The 21,562-nt window shown below is 38.4% G+C and overlaps 1 protein-coding gene across 1 annotated transcript in view; it reads left to right on the top strand.

Moving 5' to 3' along the window:
* The window catches only part of sall4 (spalt-like transcription factor 4), a 40,307-nt gene that overhangs the window by 3,256 nt on the left and 15,489 nt on the right, over nt 1-21,562 (top strand). The gene's annotated exons all lie outside the window — the stretch shown is intronic.

The raw sequence follows: 21,562 nt of genomic DNA, 5'->3' as shown, positions 1-21,562 counted from the left end.
CTGGTGCAGTAGTAGGTTGAAAAGCAACAGTGCGTTACACAAATACTGTAATAATATTTTGGTGAGGCATCCACCAATTGATTACTTTTTTTTCGTCCAGAGTGGGAAATTGAGATGGATGTAGCATTGTAAATAAGATCTTGGGGGGGGAAAAAATGTCTGCACCCCAGTCTTTAGTGCACAACATTTTTAATTGGGGAAATCTCAATGCTGACATGCCCAGCTTCTTCAGGGTCACCTTACTCTTCACGATGGGGGAGGGGGAAGGAACGTCTCAAGTGATGTTACAATATTTCATGCAGTTTGGTTTTGGATGATTCCACGTCTGACCAAAATGAGCATTCTGGTCTAAATTACTTCAAATCATTTCTTTTTTGATTTTTACTGTTTGCAAATTTGAACAAGTTACAAAATTTAACTTTCCAACATTACAACAGTAAATATACTAGAATAATATTTCATTGCTGCTAAGTGATTTAGGACTTTGTTTTCCTTGTTGATTAAAAGGACGTTTAAGGCACCAGATACCATTGTTTGGATTGGAGAATTATCCAAGACTATATACAGTGATAATTGCAGTTATTGTAATGCTGGTTTATTGTTAACCTAAAGATTTTTGCTTTATCTAACAATCTCAAGACCAAATGGTGCAATTTCACACAATTTAGTACAAAAGAAGAACCATTATATCAGCATTGTGAGCATCATCAAACAAATAGAAACTCAGGATGCCCCAGGAGTCTTTGTGAATTACTTCTTACTGTCCATTGTCCTTGTTAGAACAAAGATACAAATGGAGATAATTCAGATATTTTCTTGTGTTGTGCAGGGACCTCAGTTTTAATATTGCTGAGGCTAACTGTTGAGCAGCACAGCAAGGGGAAGATGATTTGCATACTAGCTATATTGTAGTCAGAAATTCGTTTATATACCTAGGTATGTGTTGGCATGAATATCTTGAGTTTAAACGTCGGAGAACATTAGTTCTTTAACTTGTAAATTTTAGAAAAGATTCCTTTTCACTCATTGTAAATAAATGTAGACTCCTTTTGTTGCTCAATCCATGAAATTTTCTCAATTTTTAACTGATGTCGCTGTGTGTGTGTGCGCACGCGCAGTATCTAGTGTCACCTCTTCATCTTGCCAGTTTGATTTTCCTTCAATTTTAGGTGTGTAGTGAGCATAGATGAATTATTTTGTATTTTTGTTTTTCCTTTTTTTTAAGGAAAGGAATTAACAAAAAGCAGTGTGCTATCCTTTTCATTGAAACTATGCATTTGCAGGGACATTTCTGGTACTTTTTTGGTTTAACTATTGGTTTCCCTAAGTATATTTGATGGTTGCTCAGGATTATGCAAGTGATGTGTATAGAGCAACATTTTGAAGTCCCACCCCAAAAACAGTGCTGTTTGCGATGTACCCTTCCTTCACTTGAAAGGAAATTAACTGCACCAGAGTGACCAAAAGAGGTGACAATGAGTAGAATTAGCCAACTCTCATCGTTACTGATGTGTCATAACTTATTTAGTATGTTTTAAATGGGCAGTGTTAGCTTCAATATGAAGGGATTTTGATTTTGGAACAAAACTGTTAAAGTTGGGGTAAAGAAGAAAAATTCTTTTTTGAACTAATCAAAGTCTTCAAACTAAAGGTAATGTATAAATGGTAAATACCATTCTGAAAGGAGAAAGGAGGCTTCTGTAGAAACAAATACTAAATTTAATTTGGTAATAATCACAGGTTTCCCAGAAACCTATACTAACTTAAAATGGATAATATTTTCCCATCAGCTAGTTTACCTTCATACAAGATATGAAGAGCACAAGTTCAGTGCCTGTTCTAATGTTACAAATATAATTCTGTAGCGTGGACTGGTTTACAAAGTAAATTTTGTATTCAGCCTTTAGGAGAAGGCAGCGTGAAAACAGAACTCTGAAGTTGAACTGGCGTTTCAAAAACGTACTTGTTACGATCAGTGAAGTTACTTGATGTCATTTTCCTTCCACAATCTACATTTACAAGTAGTAGGACAGAGTTGTTTTATCTGGAAGAAAATACTTTTTTTTTCTGTAAATGTGCAGTAATTGTAGATGTTGCTTCTCCTACAGCCTTTCATTCTTTTGTATCTAGCCAGCTGTGGTGCAATAAAGAGATGCTTGGAAATGTGAAACTTTAAAGGTTTTTTTCTGTCTCGAAGATTATTGGATTGTGGGACTTCCCATGACATTAATCAACTAAAAGGTGTGTGTTTTTATCTGGAGTTTTAGGATTGTTTTTGTCTTGACTCTAAACAATTGTTTACAAAAAAAATAAAGCTGCCTTTTTTGTTATCAACCTTATAATAATTAGATTGAATGGATGCACTACCTCCAGGATGGGGAAAGAAGAGAGGAGAAAATTGTCACCTTTAAACAGTTTTTGGAGCAAAAAAAAATTAAAATCAAATCAATCCAGGTTGATTGTTGGAAGCCTTGTATTGTCCTTGTCAACTTTCATTCCAGCCTGTAATTGGCAGGAAATGTCTTCCAAGAACAGATATGTTTTTCCTCACTTCCCATTTATATCCTTACTCTAAATTTTAATTCTAGACATTATCATTCTTGCAACTCCTTTCAAGGGTGAATGGTTTTTATTTGTCTGACCATATATGGTTCACCAGTTCTGCCGAAAAAAATTTTAAGTTGTAGACCGCAAGAGATTAAGTAAAGCATAATATTGAGCATTGCTATTTTGAATAATGTAAATTGACTAATTTTTCACACAATTCTTTTGATAATCCTTCATGAAAACTATTAAACTTTTGAAATTTTTGTTGAAGAAATATTTTGAAAACTGAAAAAGGATTTCACCACTAAGTTAACATGCTATTCAGTCCACATGGAGTTGGGGAAGAAGTTGGATGATGTTTTGATTTGCTTGTCCAGATTAGTCTTAATTTTGGATGTGTAGAATAAATCCATCCCTAATCCCTCAAACCAAACCCAATTGTTTCCTGTGTGAATTATTCCAATGGAAAATCACTGCAGATCTGTAGCAATGAAAAAGGTTTTTGAAATGGTCTCTAAAGCTAATTGGTCTATGCTAAACATGTAAATTGTTACTACTGGCAAAATCCGGAGAACATCTTGACATTTTCTTTTAGAGAATATCTGTTTGATTTGGATTTTAGTTTTAATTCTGCCTAACTATGAAATCTGTTGGAATCATAAATTAATTCAAATCATCTGCTATTTTGAGCTAACCAATGCAGGTATTTGTTTGTTTAATGGGCCTTTCTTTTGAGGAAAGATTCAGCAAACCATTGTCTGCATTCTTTCGTTTTTTTTAATGTCGTTACTGTATAGCACATTTTTTTACAAGAGCACCAACATCTTCATGAAACTGCTGATGTAACCTTTGCCTCCTTGGGCCTGCTGGGTGGCAAGTTGATGTCAAGCTAACAATTAGGGCTCCCAAGCAATTGACCTTGGCAGCAGGGTTTTGCGTTGTTTAGTTTACTGTTAACACCATGGTTGTGTTAAGCATGACTTGGAATAGCCTGTTTACCAACTTGAGTCCATTGGACGCTCTTGCCAGGAAAATACAATTCTAGTTCCTGAGTTAATCTTCCTGTCTAATACTTTACTTTTTCCTTGAAGATTTTGAAAATGCACAAGGGTTCATTGTTTAAAACTTTCTCTTTTTGACAGCCTCTTTTTTTCTGGATCCTTCTGAGTTGTTCAGCAGGCATCAACAGTCTGTGTAAAGCTTTCTTGAGAAAATGTTAGTAGTTATACTCTTTTATCTTTTTTAAGAACTAATTCATTTTCTAAGCCACACTTATAGTCTCAATTAGTTTTAATTTTGAAATACTGATGCAAATAATTTTTGAAAACACTTAAAATTAAAATCCTTTACGGTAAGGGATCCAAACTGCTTTAGACTTTTTTTTAACCAAGGTTAGCATCAATAAGAAAACCTTTTCTTGTTGTCTTGCACACTGCGCAAAATGTGTTTCCTTGTATCATTAACTCAGAATACTATAAATGCCTCTGACTATGTAGCTTTTAACACAATGTATGAGCTATTGCTTTGGAATCCTGGTTGTACTAAATATGTGATTTTGCAGGCTCTGTTGTACAAGTATTCTGATAATTTTGAGTTTGCAAGCAATTTCTCCAGTAGGTTATTGCACAAATCATTTGAACTGTTTTTCATTTGGGTAAGTGCTATGCTTGTGAACATGTAGAAAAAAATCCTGTAAACTTGTTGGGTTTGCTGAAGCTGGCTGCTGGAAAAGCTGTTTTGCTGCTGCCAGCCTTGACAACTTCATAAAGTTACTTTGTTTGTCATTGGCTGTGTGAGGTCCATGCGTAGAGTGCGAGCAGAACTAAGCTGACAATGTAAAAGTAGCTTCAGCAACATGATGCATTTCATAAACAGCCTTCTACTCTGAATGGTGCAATCATTGGGAAGGGTAGTTCATTTAGATCTAAGGCTAAGGAGGGAAGAATTTTTAAAGTTTTAATGCTGTCACCATTCAATGATTCTGCTGGAAACATGGGTGAAACCCGTTTGGACTTCACAGTATTGTGTTCAGCTCGCCTGGTGGCCTCATACCTTTGACTGTGCTTTGGTACTAATGCAAGAAGAAGGATAACTTGAGTGAGCTGCTGAAGCTGCTGGGAAACCATGCTGCAACTAGAGTCAATACTTATCTGCTCTTTGCCAGCTGAGAAAGAAATTGTTGTAATCTACATGCTGTGAAACTTGAACTTCTCACTCTGCATAAACTTGAGCTTACCCAAAATTTGTATCCTAACCCTCAAGTCCTTCAGTGATCACTCAAACTGGCAAATGCCAGTATGGCATTAATCTTCATATAGGCTACAAATTTTATAGCCACTATACCACCACCACACAGCCAATTCTGGTCATCTTTTTTTTAACATAACCGGTGTTTAACCACACTGCTATTGTCACCCATGCCTTATTTGCCCTCTTTTTGACTTTTTAAAAAAATAAATTCTCTCTGTAATTCCCTCCCTGACTCTCTCCACACCTCTAAACCTCTCTCATTTTTAAGACACCATTTGAAAACCAAACTAAGTTTTTTTTTAATCAGAGATAGTAGGAACTGCAGATGCTGGAAAATCCGAGATAACAGGGTGTAGAGCTGGACGGACACAGCAGACCGAGCAGGAAAGCTGACGCTTCGGGCCCACAGCCTTCTTCAGAAATCTAGCCCCGAAATGTCAGCTTTCCTGCTCCGAAGATGCTGCTTGGCCTGCTGTGTTCATCCAGCTCTACACCTTGTTAATTTTTTTTTAATCTTAGGCCACCTGTCTCTTTTGCTTTCTCCTTTTATATGCTGTTTTGATAATGCTCGCGTGAAATGCTCTGAGATCTTACTAAGTGTTTAACGGAGCAGCACAAATGCAAATTGTTGAATTGATCACATCACTCGGCACATGTTATGATTAAGGGAATAAATATGGAAAAATTGCAAACCTTGGCACGACTGGAGTTCGATTGTCATACTTGACAAGTGTACAGCACGGTGACTCAGTGGTTAGCACTACTGCCTCACAGCACCAGGGATCCAGGTTCAATTCCAGCTTCAGGCAACTGTGCAAACTCTACACAGACACTCTTCCCTGTGTCAGTTTGTTGGATTGGACATACTGAAGTTGTCCGTAGTGTTCAGGGATAAGTAGGCTAGTTGGATTAGCCATGAGAAATGCTGGGCTATGGGATTATGGTAGAGGGCTGGATCTGGGTGGGATACTCTTCAGAGGGTCAGTGCGGACCTGATGGAGAAGCAGCTTCCTTCTGCATTGTAGGGTTTCTGTTACTCTCAAGTACATTTGTGTTGCATTGTCAGTTTGCATAGGAATGCTGTGAGTGAATTGGAATATGATTTGGTTTTGAAAATTTTCCTTTTCCTCACTCACTCATTCCTTTAATTTTATCTGCACCAAATTGCTAGCCAGTCTAGCAGGTTCAGCCCAATGATGGTGATTATCTACAATTTCGTCTCAGGTGGGTGGTATCCATTGTAGACCTGAGTTTTAAAAACTTGGGAGTATTTCTGTTGGTGTTTGTACAGTGTACACCTTTTATTTACTAGCAACTTGACTTCCAAATGTCAGTGCTTTCCCATAGGCAAGATTTCACCATTTCTCCTTTTTTTACTCTCCTATCCCATTTAAAATTTTGAGTTTAAATGAAGGATGTCGTGGGAGAATGAAAGAATTGCCAGCTGAGGCACTTGCTGTCAGCATGGGCATACCCAAGTTACATACAGCTGCCCTTGCTCTTTGACGATATGTCTCGACATAATAGCTAATCCTCTTGAGTTTGGATGAAGCGGCACAGAACTCGAAATGTTAAATTTGCTGTCTTCCCACAGAGGCTGCCAGACCTGCAGAGTTTCTCCAGCAATTTGTTTCTGCGTGAGAAGAACTCTATTTCGATGTTAGTCATCCTATAGCCTATTGATATTGTCAGTTTTTAGAGTTAGTTTGTATTGTAATTTAAGTTCATACGACTAAGAACCAAATTTGAGACTTGTCAAAATTTGCTTTGCCTCGTTATCTTCCGTAAACACAGGATGTCCACCCGATCAACCAAAGCTGGATTTTGTACCATAGGTGGAAAGGTCAGTGATTTCAACAAATGGCCCCAACCGGGTCTTGGAACTTTGGCAAGGGTGAATGTTTTAAAAACTGGAAATTAAACCATTGTTGTAATACTGAATTTCATGTCTGTGTCAGTACCTTTTTTTACCTGTAAACACTTTGTTTGCACTATTTGCTTGACTTGGGTGCCCTCCTGTGTTTAATCCTTCTAGTTGCAGTTATTGTGTAAGCGCACACCAGGAAACCAGATGTTTATCTCAGAGATTTTAGCATTCTGCCCCCAGCAGGTGATCCAATCTGCTCTGTTTACAGAGATTGAACATGCTATCTGACAGTGCATTTCACTGTGTTTAACCTTATGATTTTACATTTAAAATTGACATTACTATAGTTTTTAACAATTGCCTTCATCTTGCATTTGTTTAAGTAGTAGACAAATGCGTGTTTTATTTTGCATCATTTAAATTCTGCTTGCTTTGAGTTTGACTCGGCAAAGTTTCCTTCGTACTGTATATAATGGGTGGATTTTAGATTTTTAGACAACAAAAAAGTTGTTGTATATTTGGAATGCAAGCTTAGAACTAAATGATTTGCAGTTCTTGGGTGTATTTGCCCAAAGTGACAATGAGTCATTGATCTTTTCATCATTAACCGAAATGTTTCACTTAAAGTGCTTTTTTGCACTAATTGTTATTTAAAGCCTTGAACACTTTTTTTAAACCTTTTCTTGATTTTTTTTAAGCCAGGAGATTAAAGTAATGTGTTTAGATTAGGTCAGGTATTTTTGTGTAAAATATAGCTTGTAAAAGGAAATTTGTGGAGGCGATGATGGCAGTTGGGGGGGGGGGGAGCGGTGGAGGGGTGGTTAAACTGTTTTTCAATCGGGGAGAAAAATGCCACTAGCTTCATCAATGAAATATAATCTAGTCCCTTGTCAGGGATTTAGACGAGATCCTAATACTTTGCCTAAAAGTTTTTGCTTGAGCCCTAATTGAGTTTGACAATTTTTCAATCAGTTCTAGAAATATTATATGTTACGTTTAATGCATAATATTTGGCTTAAATGACTGGCAGTATTTCATTGTACTAATTATTTTATTATCTAGCCTGTTGACTTGAACATTTGTTTAATCTGATTTATGTACACCCATATATTTAAGTGTTCCTTTTTATCTTTATTTCCTTTCTTCAGGGTATTTTGTTTGCATTTAGATGCAGGTTTATGCTGTTGAAAGGGTATTTAAAACTGTTAATTTGAACATCTCTTTAATTGTTCTGTGAGTTGACAAAGTAGAATGCAACCCTTATCTTTGCATTGCCCGGTTGGAATCACTTAATGCTTTCTTTTTGTCTTAATACCATTTGGCAACAGTTGGGTCTCAATTCCCTGCTGAGCTTGGTGCATTCCCAACATTTATTGGATTACAGGATGCTTGGAGATTACATTCTTGAAATTCTAGGATCCAGATAAAAGAATAACGAAAAAAGCAATGAAGTGAAGTTTGAAGAGAAGGATTTTAACACCGCCTTAATACATCTGAGTATAGCTTTTCACTCTGGCTTGGTTTAAAGTGGGGCTAATTTATTCTAGATTTTAATAGTTAAAATTGTACAACACTTTTTATTGTTGGAGACCTTTGCTGTTGGTTAATTGTCTTAAGCTAGGCATGTCCTTAAGTTTATGCAAGCAACCTGTATCATTAGAGGGTGTTTGACCTCTCTGTGAAGTCGAGCATGAAACACTAGTCAATGCAGTGTCTCGTACTCTAGTCCATGAAAAGAAAAACTTTTATAACAGCAACAAGTTTACTTTGAATCTGACTTACTTGAGTCTAATTTGGCCGTTTTTTTGATGGCTGTTTTGCAAAACAAAAAATTGTTGTGATTTTTTATTTGCAAAATCTAGTTGATGCTTGGTTAATGTACCATATGCGTAACTAACTGCAGTGTTGGTGAGATTTGGCTGTCGAGATCTTTCCAGTTTTAGAATTCTGCCCTAATGTTTGTACTTGAACTTGCAGTTTTTGAGGCTTGGAATAATGCAAGGATTTTGGGGAAATTGCTGAGTTTTTCAACAGCTATATTAGTGTCTTTTTACCTGGTTTACCAGTTCAGGCTTTCAGGGGAATGTTACCATTCCCAAACTCTAGATTTTTAACTATATTACAAACCTAAGCCCTGTTTTTACGGTGGGTTAGTTTCCATTGTGAAATTTGCAGTTGTTCACCATGTGCTAGTTTGATGCACACGGTGTGCCATTATATGTCTGTCCATATGCTCTACTTAACAGTTTCCAAATAAATTAAAGCAATCTATTGATTTGACTTTTTATCTGAGAAATTGAAGCCAATGAGGACCAGGCTAGCAGCCTCGCTGATGAGACCAGCTGTTTCTTCTCAGCCTCTTAACCGGGCAAACATGGTAAGCCAGTTTCAATTTGGACTGTCTCCGAAGTGTATATATTGGGGAAAACCTGAGATTCTGAATAACTTGTTATAGGATCAAAAAGGAAGTAGGTTTGATTTGTTAACTTCACATACTCAACACAGACACCTGATGTTCTAACTGCTCTTAAGGCATTGTTCTCTGATAGAATGGGTAGATTTTTCTTGCAGATTGTGGCTGTGGGAAAGAGTGGTTCTATTATTGCAGTGGCTGGAATACATCTCCTGTCTAATTGGTCTGCTTCCCATTGAAGTATAATTGGATAATTTGTTGAACACATTTTGACTGTATTCTGTGAACTGTGGCTTTTGCACTCATCATAAATCCGTGTAACGTCCATTCTTTATATTAGGGAACTTTTTTTTCCAAAACAGCCCTCTTGTTTCTGGATGTACTATTTTCTCTTCCAATCTTCCTCCCCATACCTTTTTTGAGGGCATTTCCCGAGTTCGGTTCCATGAACCATCCAACACTCCATTCTTGTAAGTCAAGACAATAAGCATTGATACGTTATTGCAAAAGGCAAGGGAAGTGATACCTGTACCATGCAAGTTAGAGCTGCCGGTCCGTGTGCATGTCTCTCGCGCTCTCTCTCTGTGTTGCTGCATCCACCTTGCACAGAGGATGGTAAAGTTTAGAACAATCTTTGGCTCTGCATTGTGAATTCTTCAAAAGCATTCTGTTTTGTGTCCACCAAAACTCTAATGCAAACTTAAGGGAAAAAGTTGTAAATAAGCAAACTTGTATTGCTGGCATATTAGAAGAAATATTTTAATATTTCTCAAAACTCAAAACTCTCAAAACTAGGACTGCTGTCCAGCTTCATGAAACGAGAAAGAGAGTGCACCTGTTTGGTTGTGGGGTGTGCCAAAGCAATTTAAAGCCAATGGAGTATTTAGAAGCATAGTCCAGTCTTGTAGAGAAGCAGGAGAATGATATCTACACAATTATTTCTCACGCCCCAAAATCTGTTTCGTATACACTGACCAAGTCGAATCGGATAGTTAAGCTAATATGCTACGTGCGGTAGTGTGGTTTGGGGTTCTCCTAAGCTGTATGTTTTTGTTTGAATAAAAAGCTTGCCTGCTGCAGCTGGCATTGACAAGCAACCATTACTATTGCATAGACAGCTTATTTTCCTGGTCTGTTGGCTATTCAGTTTGTTAGAAAGCCTTTTCTTAAAGCTGTTCTATGTAAATAAGTATAACGTTTTCTACCTAATCACTCCTCTGCAAAAAAAATGCCCACTATGCACATAAAATCCATTATCTCTGGTTGGATTTTCATCCTGTGACCTCATTTCCAAAATTAAACGTGCAGAAAAGAATCCAAAGAATGCTCTTTTGACTTTTCAGCTTTTTCTTTTTAAAAACTGATCATTTTTATAGCTGTCGGACATTATGTAGTGTAAAAATCATGCAGCATGCCTCAATGACTACCACCCAGTGGCTACAAAGTCTGTAATTATGAAGTGCTACAAGAGGTTAGACATGGCTCACATCAATCCTAGCCTACCAAACAGCCTCGATCCTTTGCAGTTTGCTTACTGGCGCGACAGATCCACAGCAGATGCCATCTCCCTAGCCCTGCATTATTCCCTAGAACATCTGGATAACGAGGATTATCAACATCGGGCTCCTACCTATTGACTGCAGTTCCATCTTCAACGCTATAACTTCAAACAAGCTCATTTCTAAACTCTGAGCCGTAGGCCTCGGCTTCCCCCTCTAACTGGATCTATCCTTGACTTCCTGACACACAAACTGCAATCCGTAAGGATGGGCAACAACACCACCTCCACCATAATCCTCAACACAAGCCCTACAAGGTTGTGTACTCAGCCCCCTGCTATGCTCCGAATACACTCGTGACTGTGTGGCCAAATTCCACTCGAACTCTAACAGGTTTGCTGACAACACCACCATTGTGGTCGATTTGAAGAGACCGAATATAGGAAAGAGATTGAGTGATTAGTGGCACAGTGTAATGACGACAGTCAGCAAATCAAAGGAGCTGGTCATTTACGTCAGGAAGCAGACAGGAGGGCACTCCCCTGTCTGCGTCAATAATGCTGAGGTGGAGATGGTAGAGAGTATCAAGTGCTTGGGAGTAATGGTCACTAATCATCTGACCTGGTCCACTGTTGTTGACGTGATGGTCAAGAAAGCACACCAATCTCTCTACTTCCATGGAGGCTAAGGAAATTTGGGCATGTCCACCAGGACTCTTCCCAGTTTTTATAGATGTACCGTAGAAAGCATTCTGTCTATGCATCACGGCATGGTTTGACAACTGCTCTCTCCAAGACCGCAAGAAACTACTGTGAATCCAGGCCAGTCCATCATGCAAACCAGCCTTCAGTCTGTTGGCTTCAACCATACTTCCTGCTGTCTCGGGAAAGCAACTGACCATAATCAAAGACCCCTCAAGCTGGTTATACTCAGTAGATAAAGTTTGAAAGCACATATGAACAGATTCAAGAACAGCTTCTTTGCTGTTATCAGACTTTATGAACGAATATCAATATTAATTTTGATCTCCCCTTCTCGTTCTCACATTCTCTCCACACGTTCTTTGCAGCTGTTACACTGTTCTGCACTCTATGTTCTATAACACTGATGTACTTCGTATGTTAAGATCTGCCTGTATAGTGCACAAAACAACCACTTTTTTTTCACTGTGTATCTTGGTACATGTGACAACAATAAATCAGTCAATTATGCACTCCAGAGAAGAATTTTTATTTTCTGTGAAGTTCATTGCTAATTTTTTTTAGTTGTAAGGAGTGAATATGCCTTAAACTTGAAAATCCTCAGTCCTGGCAGCAACCATGGAGAGATAAACCAGTTACCATTTTGAGTTTAATTGTCTAGCAGATCCTAGCGGGGAAGACAGTACAGCAATCAATGGCAGAAGTTTCTGGGTATAATTGAGGACACAGTACAGCGGTTCACCCCAAAGAAGAGAGAGATTACCCGGGGTGGGGTTAGACAGCCATGGCTGACAAAGGAAGTCAGGAAATGTATCAAAGTAAAAGACAGCCTGTAAAGTGGCCAACAGCATTGGGAAGGCTACAAGAACAGAGGGCAACAAAGAGAGCAATAAGGAAGGAGAGGATCAAATATGAAGGTAGGCTAGCTAGTAATATTAGAAATGACAGTAAAAGCTTCTTTCAATACATAAACAAACGAGAGGCAAAAGTAGATATTGGGCCACTCCAAATTGATGCTGGAAGGCTAGTGATGGGAGATAAGGAAATAGCTGAAGAACTTAGTAAGTACTTTGCATCAGTCCTCACAGTGGAAGACATGAATAGTATGCGAACAATTAGGGAGAGTCGGGGGCAGAGTTGAATATGGTAGGCATTACAAAAGATAAAGTGCTAGAAAAGCTAAAAGGTCTAAAAATTGATAAATCTCCGGGCCCCGATGGGCTGCATCCTAGAGTTCTGAGGGAGGTGGCTGTGATCTTTTGGTTGTGATCTTTCAAAAGTCACTGGAGTCAGGAAAAGTCCCAGATGATTGGAAAATTGCTGTTGTGACCCCCTTGTTTAAGAAAGGATCAAGGCAAAAGATGGAAAATTATAGGCTGATTAGCCTAACCTTGGGAGTTGGTAAAATTCTTGAATCCATTGTCAAGGATGAGATTTCTAAATTCCTGGAAGTGCAGGGTCAGATTAGGACAAGTCAGCATGGATTTAGTAAGGGGAAGTCGTGCCTGACCCTGACAAACCTGTTAGAATTCTGCTGAAGATGTAACAAGTATGTTAGACCAGGGAAACCCAGTAGATGTTATCTATCTAGACTTCCAAAAGGCCTTCAATATGGTGCCTCACAGGAGGCTGCTGAGTAAGGTGAGGGCCCATGGTGTTCGAGGTGAGCTACTGGCTTGGATTGAGGATTGGCTGTCTGACAGAAGGCAGAGAGTTGGGATAAAAGGCTCTTTTTCAGAATGGCAACCGGTAATGAGTGGTGTCCCGCAGGGTTCAGTGTTGGGGCCGCAGCTGTTCACCTTGTATATTAATGATCTGGATGAAGGGACCGGGGGCATTCTGGCAAAGTTTGTCGATGATACGAAGATCGGTGGACAGACAGGTAGTACTGAGGAGCTGGGGAAGCTGCAGAAAGATTTAGACAGTTTAGGAGAGTAGTCCAGGAAATCGCTGATGAAATTCAATGTGAGTAAATGTGAGGTTTTGCACTTTGGAAAAAAGAATACAGGCATGGACTATTTTCTAACTGGTGAGAAAATTCATAAAGCAGAAGTACAAAGGGATCTGGGAGTGTTGGTCCAGGATTCTCTAAAGGTTAACTTGCAGGTAGAGTCAGTGATTAAGAAAGCAAATGTAATGGTGTCGTTTATCTCAAGAGGGTTGGAATATAAAAGCAGCGATGTGCTTCAGAGACTTTATAAAGCTCTCGTTAGGCCCCATTTAGAATACTGTGTCCAATTTTGGGCCCCACACCTCAGGAAGGACATATTAGACCTGGAGTGTGTCCAGCGGAGATTCACACAGATGATCCCTGGAATGGTAGGTTTAATGTATGATGAACGGCTAAGGTTCCTGGGATTGTACTCATTAGAAGGTTGAAGGGCGATCTAATAGCAACTTACAAGATAATGTATGGCTTAGAAGGGGTGGATGCTAGGAAGTTGTTTCCGTTAGGTGGGGAGACTAGGACCCGTGGGCACAGCCTTAAAATGAGAGGGGGTAAATTTAAAACTGAAATGAGACGACATTTCTTCAGCCAGAGAGTGGTGGGCTTGTGGAATTGATTGCCACGGAGTGCAGTGGAGGCCGGGACGTTAGGTGCCTTCAAGGCAGAGATCGACAAATTCTTGATCTCACAAGGAATTAAGGGCTACGGAGAGAGTGCGGGAAAGTGGAGTTGAAATGCCCATCAGCCATGATTTAAATGGCAGAGTGGACTTGGTGGGCTGAATGGCCTTACTTCCACTCCTAAGTCTTATGGTCTTATGGTCTTCAAAGAAGAGGTCATATTGGACTCAGCATTGACATCGTTTCTCTCTCAACAAATGCTGTAGAGCCCCTGAGTTTCTCCAGAACTTTGTTTCTCTTTCAAATCTTCACTGTCTGTGTCGTTTCAAATCTACACTGTTTAATTTTAACAAATACTTTATACCATTTACTGCATCATGATGTGTGCCACCCTCCCCCAACACTTAGTGATCCTGTGTACACAATTGGTAGTCTGTGACCATTGAGAATGTTATAGTCTATAATTTTTGTTATAAACCAGAATTATAGAAACAGAAGTAAAATAGGAAATATGTGCACATCTGTCTGGTATTTTACACAACCTGTGAATGGAATCTGACTTAGCCACAGTGTTGCCATTCAAGTGAAATATAAAAGCTGAGAAGATCTTCTCATCCATTATAAATTTATATGCATATTCTCCAGAACACCCACTTCTTCATGGTAAAGGTGTAATTGATCTGATTATTAATAATTCATCATACCCCATACCTTTGTGCATGTCCATTCAAGCCTGACAGTAGTACTGAGCACCACAGTGTCTGGTTGGATAAAACATTACCGAAGTGTGTTTCACAGTAAAGGTACATATTCACAATGAGTCAAAATCTCCCTTAATTGATTTACTTTTTTTTTAAACAGGAGTGTGATGAGTAATCTCAAAGAATAAAGTTGTGAAAGGCACTAAAGAAATATCGATGAACAAAACCCTTCTTGGCCAATGGAGTGTTTTTTTTTAAGTATGGTCGCCACTGCAGTGTAGGAAGTACATATAGTGAAAATAGTTACATTTGGAATACTAATACAGTAAATGGGAACCTCTAATGTTCTGGAATTTTGTGATGTAACTGGGCATCTGTTTCCTTTCCTAAAGAATTGTTCAGCTAAATGATATTAGAGGCTTATGAGAAATCTGAACATCTGGAATTAGAACTGCTTCCCAGGTGGTCTGACAGTGCTATAATTTCTTTCCAGCTTGTTTTGACCAACATATGTGGTTGTACATGAAGACTATTAAGTATCCCAATCATTTAACTATTAATGAGTGAAATAGTGTTCAAATCAGATTTGAATACTGGGCATTGTACCTAACCAGTGGGAACTGTCCATTACATTACCTACAGATTTTTATCACTGCTGCACTTCCCCATGTGAATAAATTTGTTTTATAATTTTAAAAAATGCTACTTATGCATTTTGGAGTAAAACACTGATTTCTATCTCAGACTAATTGTCATAACGTGTGGGAATTGAGTTGTACTACAGTGTATTATTAAAAAAATGTATACAAAATGAACCTGAATGCATTTTCCCTGTGTTTTTTTTCAATTCAGAATGGGAAGGTGAACATTGATGTTGTGAGTAGCAGTAAGAAGCCAAGTATTAGCCACATTTGTTTCCCGGCTGTGTTCATTTAGAAGCTGTCTAATCAATTGAATCGTAATTGCTGCAAATTATTGTATTAAGCTAAGATGATCACAAAACAAAAACAAGCGGAATACAGCTTTTCTTATTGCTGTGGAGATGTGCGTTTTTCTTCCCTTTTTTTTAAGAGCTTCTGTTCATTATAGCTGAAGCTAAAAATTGAGGGGCCATTTGGAAATGACTGTTTTTAGCAGTTCTAGTCTGCAGAGGTTTGCTGCCGTCCCTGCACCACAGTAAAGGAAATCGGCAAGGGATTATCACTTCTAATCACTGTGCACTGTTTGGCTGAAGTGTACATGGATGCATTTTGGCTGAATGCTGGATTGGGAGAACTTCTATAATTCCTCTCCCTCTCCCTCGCCCTCACATTGCCCCAGCCAGTTCTGTTTGAATAGCTTGGCTGCACTGCAAGTACAACCCTATATGTTTTAATAACTGCTCTGGTGCTCTAATACAAAGTGAAATTCACCTTCGATGAAATTGAACTGGGGAAACTGACTTCTATTCAAAACTTTTCCTAACAAATAAAGACTAATTACTTTTATTTTGTTGAATCTTTGTGTAAAAGCCTAATTACTGGACATGGATATCTTCTCCAAACAAACATGCAGGAATCTACTTGCTTTGGCTAAAATTGCCCAAAATCTCATCCGTGGACCTGGGCACTAACCTGGCACTTTCAGTTCTACATTGTGGTGTAATGCATTGCGACATGAAAGTTTACCTTGAAGCCCCAGTTGTGCTGTTTTGGTAGATGTAAAATATCTTTGGCACAAGTTTGAGATATAAAGGAGAGTTGTCCAAGGGTCTACTGCCAACATGTTAGCTCTTAAGCTGCTTTGAAAACCCGAATATTTGACCTGTTACCTTGTTGTGGGACCCTGATTATATACAAAGTGGCTATTTGTGTTTCCTACACTGTGTACCAGCGACTGTATTTCAAAAGTACTTTACTGACTCTGAAGGGTTTGGTTCATTTGAAGTTGAGAAAGGTCCTATATAAATTTCAGTTCTTTCTTTTGAGATTACCCTTTATTAGTTTTGTCACTCATTTTTTTTTCACTTAAAAAAATTACCTTCCCTTCATTTGACAGTATATTTGCCGTGAAATGTGAACTTCTGAAGTGCTTTAACTACCAATTTTTTTCTATCTTTTAGGCAGTGGTTGACTTGTATAATGGGGGCATTTTCCAACTTTTTTTTTAAAAAAGAGGTTTCTTTTATTTGCATACAAGTCCTTTTTGATATCTTTTTAAGTGGTGGGGGTAGGGGGGAGGGTGAGGTTGTGTTGCAGATTTCCAGCCTGGAATAAATTATGTATCATGGCTTTTCTCCATTTCAGATTCTACATCATCTTTGAATGTTTGTTGTGAGCAGAGCTTTGTTGCACAAGGTTGCAAAACTTCCTAGCCAAGCTGAAATTCAAGGAGCATTCAGTCACTCTAAGAAGACGTAACCTCTTCATAGATATTTGTAGTATGAAATGTCAAAGTGCAGTATTTAATCTAAAGTTCATGAGACATTACTTTTTTTTGTTGTCAAATCTTCCAGTGTTGGTGTAGAATCATTATCTTTGCAGAAAGGATATGTGTTGAGAAGAATATTGCAGAATAAGATGCCCTCAAATGATATTTTTTTCCTCTTTAATGAGTTATTTTAACTTCAACTGCCTGCTGTACGTAGGGTTTTCTTGATCACATCCCTCTTCTATGGTTGTACGTTTCCTGACTGGGCTGACTTTTTATTAATGGCTCCTTTTTCCTTCCACCCTTATCTCTTACCAAGGTACAGATATTTGATTACATTATACTATTTTGGCCAAGTGACAGTGTCTTAGCAGGCTTTTCAACTGTGAGTTATCACAACAAAGCCTATTTTTTGCTCTCGCTCGCTCGCGCCCTCTCTCTCTCTCTCTCTCTCTCTCTCTCTCTTCAGCTCTTTAGACTGGGCGGAGTCTTCACCACATTTCTAAGTAGTTAATTTGTGTGACTGACAACCAACCCTCTCCTCCTCTGCTGTATTATAGACTTCCTTTAGTTTCCACACGTAGAATCCCACTTCCTCTAAACCTGTTCTTGTATTTATAGGTTTCCTCTTTCCTTCGCGTTGAATTTGGCAAAATCCATAGGTAGTTATGATATTCTAATTTTTGTGGATGTTTTCTTTTTATAGCTTACAGATCATTTAGAAGCATGTGCGATTTGTTCCTATAATTAAACATCTTACTAAGAGGTTGCTGAACTGGAAATGTGCAGCAATGTCTTTTGTGTTATTACCTCCTCCAGCTGTTGGAGATGTAAAGGAAAGTTCAAAGTCGAGCTCGGGTTTGATCTTACCTGTTTTTAACCATAGGTCCATAAGAGATCCATTATTCTCCCTTACTCTACGGAGAATATTTCCTATGCCAAATATCATAAAATCCAGGAATTTACTTTCTCTTTTTACTGTAACTTTGGACTGGTAAGCTGGTAACATCTGGGGCAGCAGAGCCAGTACACTTGTTTTTTAATACAATGCTTTCCTTGCTCTAGTGTACCCAAAAGTAGAGCCCTGGCTTGGAACTGCTACACAAATATGGTAGATAGCCATTTGAGGATTATTTCAGGGACATTGAAACCAACCCAACTTGTGACCTTCCTGTGCAAGTGCGTATTGGACCTGCTTTTGTCCACAGGGAAAACCTCCTCCTCAAAAGATGTAGTATTAACCAGTAATGCACACTTCTGATACCATATTGTATTAAGCCTGAAACCTGAATACCGACCACTGGTGACTTGTGGTTGGGGTAGAGTACTGCAACCAGTTCTCCCTCGTAAGGTTAATCTAAGGGGCTATTTAGTAGTCCGTGGTGAAGGATGGACCATGAATAAGTTTTTCAGCATACATAATAGCAACTATAGAAAAGGTTACATTTAACTCTTGGGCTTGTTAAATATTACTAACAAGACATAGATAAGATCTATCAGGAGACCATGTCAGAGTCCAACAAATTGAATACCCCTCCAGGGACTGTGGTGATATCAGATGGAGCTCAATAGAGCTCCAGTATTAATTCTTTTGCAATTGCATGAGTGCAAACATTACAATTCACAATCTATTAGCTGGTGAAGTTCAAAATTTCAACCTTCAATGAAAACTCTGGACAAACCTTTGAATTTGTGATGACTTTCTCTACAAGTGGAACACGAGGAGCAGCCCAAACTATGGTAAACCATCTAATTCAAACCACTGGCCGTCTACTGAACTGCTGTGTGAGATTCATTCCTGATGATATCACAGTTTTTGTTATTTCAATTGAATAATTGGTTTGTTAACCCTGAGATTGAACAAAACTGCTTCCCCAATTGTATGAATGACTTCAGTAGCTAAACATTTTGAAATTCAACCAGATAGTGTAACTACTGCTCCCTCTACAGTAAATTATTACAAACCTCACTATGCAAAAATTCATTTGGACTTAGTACAAGAGGAAAAAAATTATCAAAAGGAAACTGTTAAGCGTGGAAGTGGGGTTTTTTTTTTAAAACAACTTCTTTTGTCTTATTCAGTTTCCCATCCCACCACAACCTCCACAACCACCCCAATCCCAAGAAATCATGATAACTTGGGTCTGTAAAAAACTACTGTTTATAGAGCTTAGTTGGTTAAAGTTACTTCGTTATTTCTCTCATTCTAGGGTAAAATTCCATGGACATTGGCAATCTGCAATATACTCATCAAATGTGTGATTTTTGCTATGACAGCAAAGCATTCTTAGTCATACAATTTATTCTGAAGATTGTTTTGTGTTTTTCATTGGAAGACGAGGCTGATGTGTCTGTGGATGCTATTTGATGTAGGCTGGTCACTCTCTTTTAAAAACTTTATGGTTCTACTGAAAGTTCTAAACACTGTTAGCAAAACTCTGGGTTTGTTCATTGGGTGGTATTTGTAGAAAAAGGTGAGAAGATAACTTTTATAAGATCTATTGGCATCTCACATTGAGAGAGGGTAAAATATCTTAACTATTAAAACATCTGGGTGTTTATTTGGTGTTACTGACAATACCTTAAGGCATTTCCTAACATGTGAAAGGAAGACAAGAATTAACTGGCAGTGATTTAAGTAGATCTGTTCGTTGTTTTAATTTTTAGTTTCTTCCATTTTAAAGGCATGTTGTCTTCCTTTCACATTAAATTCCAGGGAAGTGGTTAACAGTTGTAAACAGAAAGAGCCATACCTTGTAAAACTCCAACTTGTGGAATGGCTTTTAAGGTAAAGCATTTAAAAATTTATCACCACTTTGTAACAATGCAAACTGAACCTCTAACTTCAGTTTTGTTCCTGATATCTGACGCACTGCACATTTATAGTATGTTGGTACAGTTTTTTTTATGGGTACTTGTGAAAGAAAACTTGTGTCCCTTTAAAGTGGGATTATAGTTTTCAAGTACATGCACTTTCTCTTTTTTTTGGCTAATAGACAATGCAATGCTGAGCAGAATGTCGGGAAGAATCTTATCTCTGTAAAGTTAGTTCATCTTGACCAACTGATATTGGTGCTACAGTTGAGCCACCATTATGACCTTTGCTGGAAAGTGTCAAAGTGTTTCTCCAGTGTCTTATTACATCTGCCATATAACCACTTCCTGTTCTCTGCTTCATTTCTTTGGGTCATTGTGTTTCTTCCTTTTTTTGTGTATTTCTCACTGTTTTAATATAGTTGTCATTTTGAAATAGAGTGAAAATAATCAATTTGCAGTACATATTTCTGACTTTTATCTCCAAACATTGTGCAATTTTCTCTCTCGCGCTCGAATTTTAGATTTTTCTTTGAAGTGTTTTACTAGTCATGAACACTTGCTCATGTTGTAGCGCGACTAGAGGGGTACACTTGCTGTCTGTGCCCACACGGTGGCTGTCATCATCACTGCGAGCAATGCATCAATGAGATGCCTGCAGTGAAGAATAAACTGCAATAAAATTTAGGTTTTTTTTTTGAATGAATTCAGATCCTGGCATTCTGACTCGTTCACTGCCCTACTTGGGGCTGGTGTGTACACTTCCCTGCCTCCCTCCCAACTTAGCACTGTGCTGCCTGGTTACTCATTATTTCTGGAACAAGGCGGTGAGTGAGGGAGAGGAGAGGGCTATGGAGTGGAGCATCCATGGAAGATTTGACTGGTACTGAACAGGGGAGCATAACTGTGGATGCTGATTGGAGAGAGAAAGTGGAATGCTGATCAGAGTTGCAAGCTTTGTGAAGGTTGTACCACATGTGTGCGTATGGGTCGAGTTGCTGCCAACTTCTGATAATAGGCACGATTAATGTCAGCTGCACAGACATCCTCCGACATTGCAGTGAAAGGAGACTCTTGTAAAGTTGTATTAATTGCTTGTTTGGTTATAGCTGGCAAATGGGAGCTGAATTCTTGCAAAACAGCTTGGACTTTTTGACAGAACTTAGCAGGTTGAAACTAATTGACAATTCGATTATCTTTTTAATGAACTTCAAGTGCCTTTTATTAATTTTAATTTAACTGGTAGGGGATCTAGAAGAAAAGTGGGAACAAGGAACAGCACTAGGAAGAGAAATGATTTTAGAACTAGGATTTTAAACACAATCAATAAGGATTGGGACAAGTGAGTTTCCCCCTTTTTCTAGCTGCTTAACTGTATGCGTGTGGGAGTCTTGATCGGAGAAGTTGATGCCTCCAAAGATGGCACTGGAGATAGTTATAAGTAAATGATTGCTCACTCTGCATGAGTAACTAGTGTTTGAGAAGAGTCGACTCTATTTTGGCAAGTCTCTGCGATTTGACTTTGAAATTGATGGTGTTAAAACAGCTCAAAAATGCTATCAATGCATAAAAATAAGTGACTATTGTGAGAAATTTATAGATAGTTTACCCCCTCAACTTGTGCTGTATTTGTAAATTCCCTTTTGATGTATCATACAATTCTAGCAAAAAAGATTTCTTCCATCCATTAAAATTGACAGACAAATAATGTTTTTGTACCCTATTTGTGATATAACTGGCATGTTAACAAATTTCTTTCCTGAGGTGACTTTAAGTGGGCAAATTCCTTGCAT

This window comes from Stegostoma tigrinum, chromosome 19 (genome assembly GCF_030684315.1).
Source record: "Stegostoma tigrinum isolate sSteTig4 chromosome 19, sSteTig4.hap1, whole genome shotgun sequence".
NCBI classification, from domain to species: domain Eukaryota; kingdom Metazoa; phylum Chordata; class Chondrichthyes; order Orectolobiformes; family Stegostomatidae; genus Stegostoma; species Stegostoma tigrinum.
The sequence above is the reverse complement of the archived record's forward strand: the minus strand, read 5'-3'. Positions and strand labels throughout refer to the sequence as shown.